A 9,207-nucleotide genomic window follows, 5' to 3' on the forward strand; every position below is an offset into this window, starting at 1 on the left:
CATTCCAGGATGCCTGGAAATCTTCCAGAGCCCATCCTTTCTAGACCAGCTTCACATAGCATGAGTACAAGCAGGCTACTGTCCTCAGTCTGAGAATCCCTTGCCCTTCTCCCCTCTTGTCCCATTCCACTAAGCAATAGACACTTCATTCCTTGATGACAGACACATTATAGGAGGTATTCTCTCTCCCTGCAATTAGGAAATCTTTTGGTTTTGTTTGTTTGTTTGTTCGTTACTTTGTCTTCAAACTTGGCTTTCAGAGCCCTTGGACTCAGGAATTCTAAATGAGACGTCAAGTGCTGAAAAGTGACTCTTTTCCTCTTTGCATTCCTGCTGTTGAAATCCTCATTTTCCATGAGACAAGGATGTCCCTGGCCATAGAGGATACCAGTCCCTAGAAATGGAATGCAAACAGGAAAAGAACACTGACATTTCAGACAGTACCACTGCCCTGTGACACACATGACACAGGTCTGCAGGTGGCTACAGGGCCCCTCTCAGCATCTGATACAGTCTCCCCTCAGCCCTGACAACGGCACCCAGGACCTGCTCTAGAAGAAAGAACTCAGGAGTGGGAGGTCTTCTGCTAGGAGAAGAGAGTTGTGGTTCCCGGGGGGAGAAGGGAAAATCTCCCCATGAGGCAGTGCAAGTCACAGACACAGGAGGCACTTTCCAGAAATGTTGAATGGACACAGTGACAGAGGGTTAGGGACTGTGCCTGGGGTAATGATGTGGGGCCCCAGGGAGGACTGTGGTGCCTTGGTTGCTGTCCCCAGGACTGCAGCATAAAGCATTGGCTATTGTACTGTGCAATTTTCTTTAATGATCTTTACTGACATCCAGCCTTCAATCCCGGGTCTGGTACAGCTCTGTGTGCTGCCTTGTTTGGAGTTACAGCTCCTGAGATCAAACCCTGGCTCCCTGCTCACCAGCTGAGGAAGCTGCCAAGCCTCTCCAAGCTTCAGTTCATTCATCCATAAGATGGGATAAGGGGAATTATGGTGAACAAAGGCCATCACCCAAAGCAGAGTGTTTGTGACTATATTCAGTTGTCCACTGGCTTCAAGAGGCCACAAGAAAGTAGACTGGGAATTTGGATGCATATTTTTTCCATTTTTCTTATTTTATTTGTCTTTTAACTTAAAAGAAAGAGAGAGAGGAAGGAAGGGAGGGAGGGAGGGAGGAAGGAAGGAAGGAAGAGAAAAAAAAAGTAACAAAGAAACTCTGGAAGGACAAGGGACAAGGTCTCTCTGAGAATCCCCTTCACAACAGCCACTGCCAGTTTGTTCATGAAGGTCTAGTGGCAGGGCAACCTTGCATTACTGCCCCCCCCCCACCAGGGACATGACATAAGGAATGTGACATTGTTGCTCATGAGCCAGGTGACAGCTTTGGTTGATTGTTCCACTTGGTAATGAAACATTCACGTACTCTTCATTTTTATAGCAAACGACTGCATTTCCATTAGATTATGGATACGTCCAGGACTTAGAGACTGAAATTTTAAGGTAATCTTTCACTCATGTCTCCTGGCAAGTCCAGTTTGCCTGGACCAATTGTAGACTGACTCTACTGGAAGCTTACAAAGTCATTTTCACTTGTTTTCCATTTTTCTGACAACACGCAAGAAAAGGGGGGGGAGGAACACCAGCTTCCGAGATGGATCACTGATGAGCAAAGTTCACCAAGGCAAAGCCTGGACTCAGCATTGCATTTTGCCCAAAAATCTGCCCACAAGTAACCTATTTCAGTGTGTCGTGCACATTTGGGGGCTCAACAAGCAGGGAAATGCAGGGCAGAAAGCTTTGATGATGGAAGCCAGTTTGACTGAGAGACTCGAAGGGCACCTACTAAGGTGCCTTCACTCTTCATCCAACCTCGAGCACAGAGCACACCTGAGGTAGCCTGTTGGAATGGCCCCAGGTGAGTGTTTGCGGCCTCGTGTTGCTAATCCTCTGTCCATCTCTGCTGGTCCTATGACCTCAGGTGCTCTGCCCTCCCCAGACCTTAAATCTCTGTCACATGTTCTATTCTTTTTCTGTGTTGTCTGATAATTCTATAATCTTAAGTGATATATCTAAAAGCATGGCCCCAACGAGGGTGTTTTGATGGTTTAAGGGCCCTAATAAATTCCAGAAAATCATTAAGAACAATAGTAGTAACTACATGCTAGGGATTGTATGCTGACCACCATATAATGTATCCTCTATCATCCTTACAATATCAATCAGAGGTAGGCATTTTTAATCCCCTTTCACAGATGAGAAAATGGAGGCTCTTTAAGGTGAAGGGTCTTGCCAAGGTTATACATGACTAGTAAGAAGCAGAATCAAGATTTGAATCCAGAATTATTTAATTCCAAAACCAGTGGCCTGAATGACTACATATTTATTTGATTATTGTCTGCCTTTGCCTGTGAATCAATCATCATGTTCATGCAGGTCCTAAATAAGTATTTGTTGAATGAATGAACACTATCTCCCGTCCACACCTAAGGAATGGAGGTATAATGGTGGAATGGCAGATTGTTATGACAGCTGAGCAAACAAAGAGAGGACCTACCCCTACTTCCCCTCTTTGCTCCAGCTAAACTGAGTTCTCACCAGGCCCCTACTCGTGAAGTATGAAGTATGGGGTTGCACTATACCCAAAGGAAGTACTCGAGTTTTCTAACTTAAACAAACAGCTCTGGGGAACATGTATGAGAAAGGATAGTAAGAGAGTGGGGCAGTGGGGAGAAGAACATAAACTTTTACTAAGATGAATTTCTTGACATGGACTCCTCAAGAAGAGGTTCTACATTTAATGATGGAGCTTGGGGAGTCAGAAAGGGTCTAGCAGTTTCACATGGTTGTGAAACATGGACCAAAATGTGTCCCATAGTGACTGAGTGGAAATTCCAGACCGGCTCTGGTTTAATGTAGAATAAGGGATACACGGGTGTAGAAAAATTGGAATATTAGATAGGATTTGTCACTTAAGACATTCTTACCCACACTGGGAAGATGCAGAAGACATATTTTGGACCACTCTTGTGAGAAATGAATTTGTAATGGGTCCAGTGGCAACCCAAGGCAGGGTTGGTGCCATCACTGTGATGGACAGCAAAGTCAGACCAGCAATCAGAATTGTCTGCTTCACACACACCTGTGACGTTGGCTAGTTGATCAGTGTTCCTAGAGGTCAAACAAATATGAAGCTGCTAAATTCTTACTAAGCAGAAAAGTTCCAGATTAAGTGAACAAAAGTCTAACCTGAGTCATAAATGAGAATCACATCCCTTAATCAATTCCAGACTTGATCCAGTTTACAGACCCTGGACCATTGAATGAAGGGGAGTCCAGGGCCACTTGAGGAAGGACCCTGGTACACTAGCAAACATTTTTCCTGTTAATCCCTCTCCAGCCTTTCCCCAAGGCATCTCTGGCTTTGACCAGGGTAAATACATTGGAAATAATCAGACATTTCAGGGACTACTGGAGACTCACTCTGAATCAGCACTAATTCCGAGACCCAAAATGTCGCTATGGTCCACCAGTCAAAGTACAGGCTTATGGAAATCAGGTGATCACTGAAGTTTTAGTACAGATCCATCTCCCAGTTGTCCTAGTGGGTCTCCAAACCCATCCTGTGATTATCTCCTCAGTTCTGGAATACATAATTAGAATAGATATTACTGAGCCCTGTGTTTTGCAGAATCCACATATTGGCTCCCTGACATGTGAAGTGAGGGATATTAATGATGGAAAAGTCAAGTACAAGCCACTAGAACTTCCTCTACCTAGGAAAGTAAAACCAGAAGTAATACCACATCCCTGGAGAGGTTACAGAGGTTAGTGCCTCCATCAAGGCCTTGAAAGTCATAGGAGTGGTGATTGTCATTGCATCCCCATTCATCTCTCCTATGTGGCCTGTGCAGAAGACAGTTGGATCCTGGAGAATGACAGTGGATAATCGTAAGCTTAAGCAGTAGGTCACATCGATGACAGTGTTGGACCAGATGTGGATGCATGGCTTGAACAAATAGTGTGTGGCTTTGATTTGGTCAAATGCCCTTTTCTCCATCTCTGCCATAAGTCTAATCAGAAGCAGCTTGCTTTCAGCTGGCAAGGCCATCAATATACCTTCCAGGTTCTATGTCAGGGATATATCAATACCCCAGCCCTCTGTCATAATTTAGTTCACAAGGGTCATGATTTTCCCTCCTTCCAGAAGATATCACAGTGGTCTATTACATGACATTATGCTGATTAGACCTAATGAGCAAGAGAGCAATGACTCTAGAATTGTTGGTAAGACATTTTTTGTGTTCGAGGGTAAAAAAATAAATCAGACAAAAATTCAATGGTCTTCTCTTTCTGTGAAATGCCTAGGCACCCAATGGTATGGGGCTGGTGGAGAGACCTCTTCTAAGGAGAAGGATATGTTATAGCATCTCCCCGCCGCTAACCAAAAATGAAGTACAAGGCTTCCTTTGGGTTTTGGCATCTTTGAATTAGGAAACAACATATTCCTCCTGTGGATGTCATGTCATGTCTATTTACTGGGTCCTCCTGTGGATGTCATGTCATGTCTATTTACTATTTACTAAACACACTGCTGGTTTTGAGTGAGGTTCAAAAACAAGAGAAAGCTCTGCACCAGGTACAATAGCTATGTGGCTGTTCTGCCGCTTGAGTCACGTTCAATGGTGTTTGAGGTCAGTGGCAGATAGGGGTGTTGTTTGGAGTCTTTGGTAGGCTCCTGTAGGTGAATCACAGCACAGTGAGGATTTTGGAGGAAATCCATATTCTCCTTTTGAGAAAGAGGTCTTGGCCTGCTCCTGAGCCTTAGTAGAGACTGAATATTTAACCACGGGTCATCAGTTTACAGTGTGACCTGGGCTGCCCGGCAAGCATGGATGTTATCTGATGAACAAAGCCATAAAGTTGGACATGCACATCAACACCCTTCATCAGATGGAAGCGATATATGCACCATTAAGCCCAAGTGGGCCCTGAAAACATGAGTAATTTACCCTAGGGAGCAGCCCAAATTCCATGGCCCCAACCCTGCCTTCTTTTGCCCAGCCTGCACCTATGGCCTCCCTAGGAGTTCTCTACAGTCTATTGACAGAGAAAGATAAGATTCAGGCCAGGTTTACAGGTGGTTCTGCACAATGGGTAGCATTCACTTGGAAGTACACAGCTGCAGCACTACAGTGGTTCCAAGGAAATTTTCGGGGAAAGTATGTGAACAAACCTTTCTTAATGGGTAGAAAGATATTTGTGTCCTGTGCGAATGCTCACCAAAAGGTGAGCTCAGCAGAGGAGGATTTTAATAATCAAGTGGGTAGGGTGAGCTGTTCTGTGAATAGCAGTCAGCCTCTTTCCACAGTCACCCCACCATTGCCCAAAGGACTCACAGACAAAGTGGCAGGGATGGAGATTATGCATGGGCTCAGCAACACGGTCTGCTTTCACAAGGGCAACCTGGCAATGGCCACTGCTGAGTGCCCAATCTGCTGGAAGCAAAGACGAACACTGAGTCTCTGATATGACACCATTCTCCAGGATGATCAGCTAGCTACCTGGTGGCAGGTTGATTACATTGGACCCCTTCCATCATGAAAGGGGCAGCCTTTTGTTCTTCATCGAACAGACAGTCTGGATACAAATTTGCCTTCCCTGCATGCAATCCTTTTGCTGAAAGGATTCAATACAATTATGGTATCCCACACAGCATTACCATATTCCAGGACCTCACTTGACAGCCGGTGACCTGCAGCAATGGTCCCATGCCCATGGAATTCCCTGGTCTTCTCATGTTTCCTAACATCCAGAATGGCTGGCTTGATAGAATGGTGCGATGGCCTTTTGAAGACTCAGTTACAGCACCAGCTGCATGGCAATATCTTGCAGGACTGAGGCTCTTGCAAGGCTTTCTAGCAGGCTGCATGTGGTCTGAATCAGCATCCAATATGGTGCTATTTCCCCAATAGCCAGACCTCCAAGGTCTAAGAATCAAAGAGTGGATATGGGAGTGGCAGCTCTCACTATTACCCTTAGTGATCCAATAGTAAAATTTATGCTTCCTGTTCTTACCACCTTATTTTCCTCTGCTCTAGATGCCCTAGTTCCAGAGGGAGAAATGCTTCCACCAGAATATACACAATGATTCCACTGAACTGGAAGTTAAGACTGTTGCTTAGCCACTTAGGTTCATCACACCTTTGAGTCAACAGGTAAAAGAGGGAGCTATGGTACTGGCTGAGGTAAATAATTCTCACTACCAAGGAGATATTGGACTGCTACTATACAATGGAGGTAAGGGAGACTATGTCTGGAATACAGGAGATACCTTAGGTTGACCTGTGATTAAGGCCAATAGAAAATTACAGCAACCCAATCCAGCAGGCTAGTTTGGTCTAAGACCCTTCAAGGATGAAGGTTTGGGTCACTACACCAGGTAAAGTATCATAACCAGCTGAGGTGTTTGCTGAGGGCCAAGGGAATGTAGAATGGTTCATCTCCAGTACCAGGGAAAGGGACAGAGCCTGTGGAAGAAAGTAGTTATAAATACTAGATATGTAGTACTATGTGGCCACTTCCAGAATGAGGGTTGTCATTATCATGAACGTTTCCTTCTATTTTGTCATGAATGCACATGTGTATGTATGTGCATAAAATATCTTTGTCTTTTTCCCCCTCTCTTATTCCTTTATCTAATTACATAAGATGTGCTGACTTTGTATCATAGTATTTAGTTATTGTTGATTTTACATCATAGTATTTTAGTTTTGGGGTATCAAGGACAAGAGTAAATAAGGAAACTTATTTCCTCTGTGGAGAAAGGCATTAGTGCATTTTTGGTTGTACAGTTTATTTGGATCATTTTAGGCAGAATTATGACCTTGTCATTGTCTTTATCTGGAGATGAAGTATGGTTTGAGAAGATGTGTGAGTATGCCAAGTGGACAAGGACTTGAATTGTGAGAGTTAAATTTATGTGTCAACTTGTAGTAGTTCAGAGAATAGTAGTTCAAGTAGTTCAGAGAATACTTGAACATCTGTTCAAACATTCTCAGTGTGTTTGTGAGAGTGATTTGGAATGAGAATAACATTGGATTGGTATACTAAGTAATGCAGACTGTCCTCCCTAATGTGGGCAACCATCTTCCAATCAGTTGAAGGCCTAAACAGGTTTAAAAAAGAAACAATTGACCTTCTCCTGAGTAATGGGGAACTCCTCCTGCTGCCTGACTTCTAGCTGGGACATTGGTCTTTCCTACCTTGGACTTGAAGTGAAACGCTGGCTCTCTTAGGCCTGGAGCCTGCCAGCATTTGGACTGGAACTTGAACCATTGGCTCTCTGGGTCTAACACCTGGTACTCAGGTCGTCCCAGTCGGACTGAACTACACCTTGGGATCCTTTGTGTTTCCGGCTTGTTGGCTGTAGATGTTGGGAATTGTAGCTTCCTGAGCATGTGGACCAATTCCTTATCATAAATCTCTTTCTCTATATATACATCCTGTTGCTTCTGTTTCTCTGGAGAACCCTGACTAATAAAGACCGCCTGAAGTCTGTCCATGAACCCAAGAGATCAATGGACATCAGATTGAGAAGCCTTGCCCTAGAGGACTTTCGGTCTCAGGATTTGTCTACAAGGCATAGTATACACAGCACAGGGCAAATCCAGAGCCCAGAACTGCAGAGTTACAGAGACAGCCTCCCTGCAGCAGGAACAACGACAGTCCACACTGGTCTGACAAGCTAGTCAAAGTAGCCATGAGAGTCATGACCAAGATTGTGTTAAGAGAAAGTAGACACTCTGCTGCACTCCTCTATCGGATGACACTGCTGAACACCCAGTACTCATCTGCAGACAGGATCAAGGAGCCATTTTCGGCACGGGTGCCTGTGGATGACCCTGGACAGAACACAGGCAACAACAGCAGCCCTTTTGTTTGGCTCTGAATGAGGTCCTGACATTTGTGCACTATGTGCACGAAGGAAGACTTCTTATCTTCACCAAGGAACATATGCAGATGGCCAATGAACACATGAGACAGTGTTCACTACTATCAGCCATTGGAGAAATGCCAGTTTAAGCCAGGATGATCATCTTTACACACCTATTAGATTGGGTAAAATACAAATAGCAGCAACACCTAATGCTGGTAAGAACGGGGAGAAACTGGACCACTTAGTCATTGCTGGTGGGAATGTAAAGTGGTACAGCCACTCTAGAATATAGTTTAGCATTTTCTAGTTTTCTCAGTTTTATTGACATGTAACTGAGATATAACATTGTATTAAAGTATACAACAAAGATTTGATATGTGTATAAATTGCAAAATGATCCACAATAACTTTAATTAACATCCATCACCCCCAAAGTTATAATTATTTTTCCTTGTGATGAGAACTTTTTTTTAAGTTCATTTATTTAGAGAGAGACAGAGAGAGAGCTGGGGAAGGGCAGAGAGAGAGGAGACAATCTCAAGCAGGCTTCAAGCTGCCTGCACAGAGCCCCATGCAGGGCTCGAATTCACAAACTTGAGATCATAACCTGTGCCGAAATCAAGAGTCAGAGGGTTAACCAACTGAGCCACCCAGGCACCCCTATGATGAGATCTTTAAATTTTACTCTCTCAGCAACTTTCAAATATACAGCACTGTTCACCGTAGTCACCACACTGGACATTACATGCCAAGAACTTATTTATCTAATAATTGGAAACTTATACCTTTTGTCTTCCTGCCCCCATGTCCCCTACACCCAAACAGAGTCTTATAAAAGGAAACATTCTATTACCCTATGACCCAGCAATTGTACTCTTCCCCCCCCCACCCCGACTTACTCACCCCCTCCTCCTTGAGAGTGTTTCAGGTGTCACTGACCAAACCTATCTCCAGGACCAAGCCCAACATCTCTTCCTTCATCTACAAGCCACAGAGATATATTTATTTTAATTATTTTTAATATAATTTATTGTCAAATTGACTAACATACAGTGTGTCACAGATATGTATTTAAAATGAGCACCTGCTGCAGGCTCGTTAGAGCCAGTGGAACAATTCCAAGACTGTCTATGCTATTCGACAAAATCCCTTCTCTTTTCTGAGGATGTCATCCTTAGAAATAGATAAGTCTATAATGGTCAAGAGTGATTATAAGAAGTCTGAGTGAAGCCAACAGCCACGAGTCAGAGTGGATGGATGGAA

This window comes from Panthera tigris, chromosome D4, assembly GCF_018350195.1.
Source record: "Panthera tigris isolate Pti1 chromosome D4, P.tigris_Pti1_mat1.1, whole genome shotgun sequence".
Lineage (NCBI taxonomy): Eukaryota > Metazoa > Chordata > Mammalia > Carnivora > Felidae > Panthera > Panthera tigris.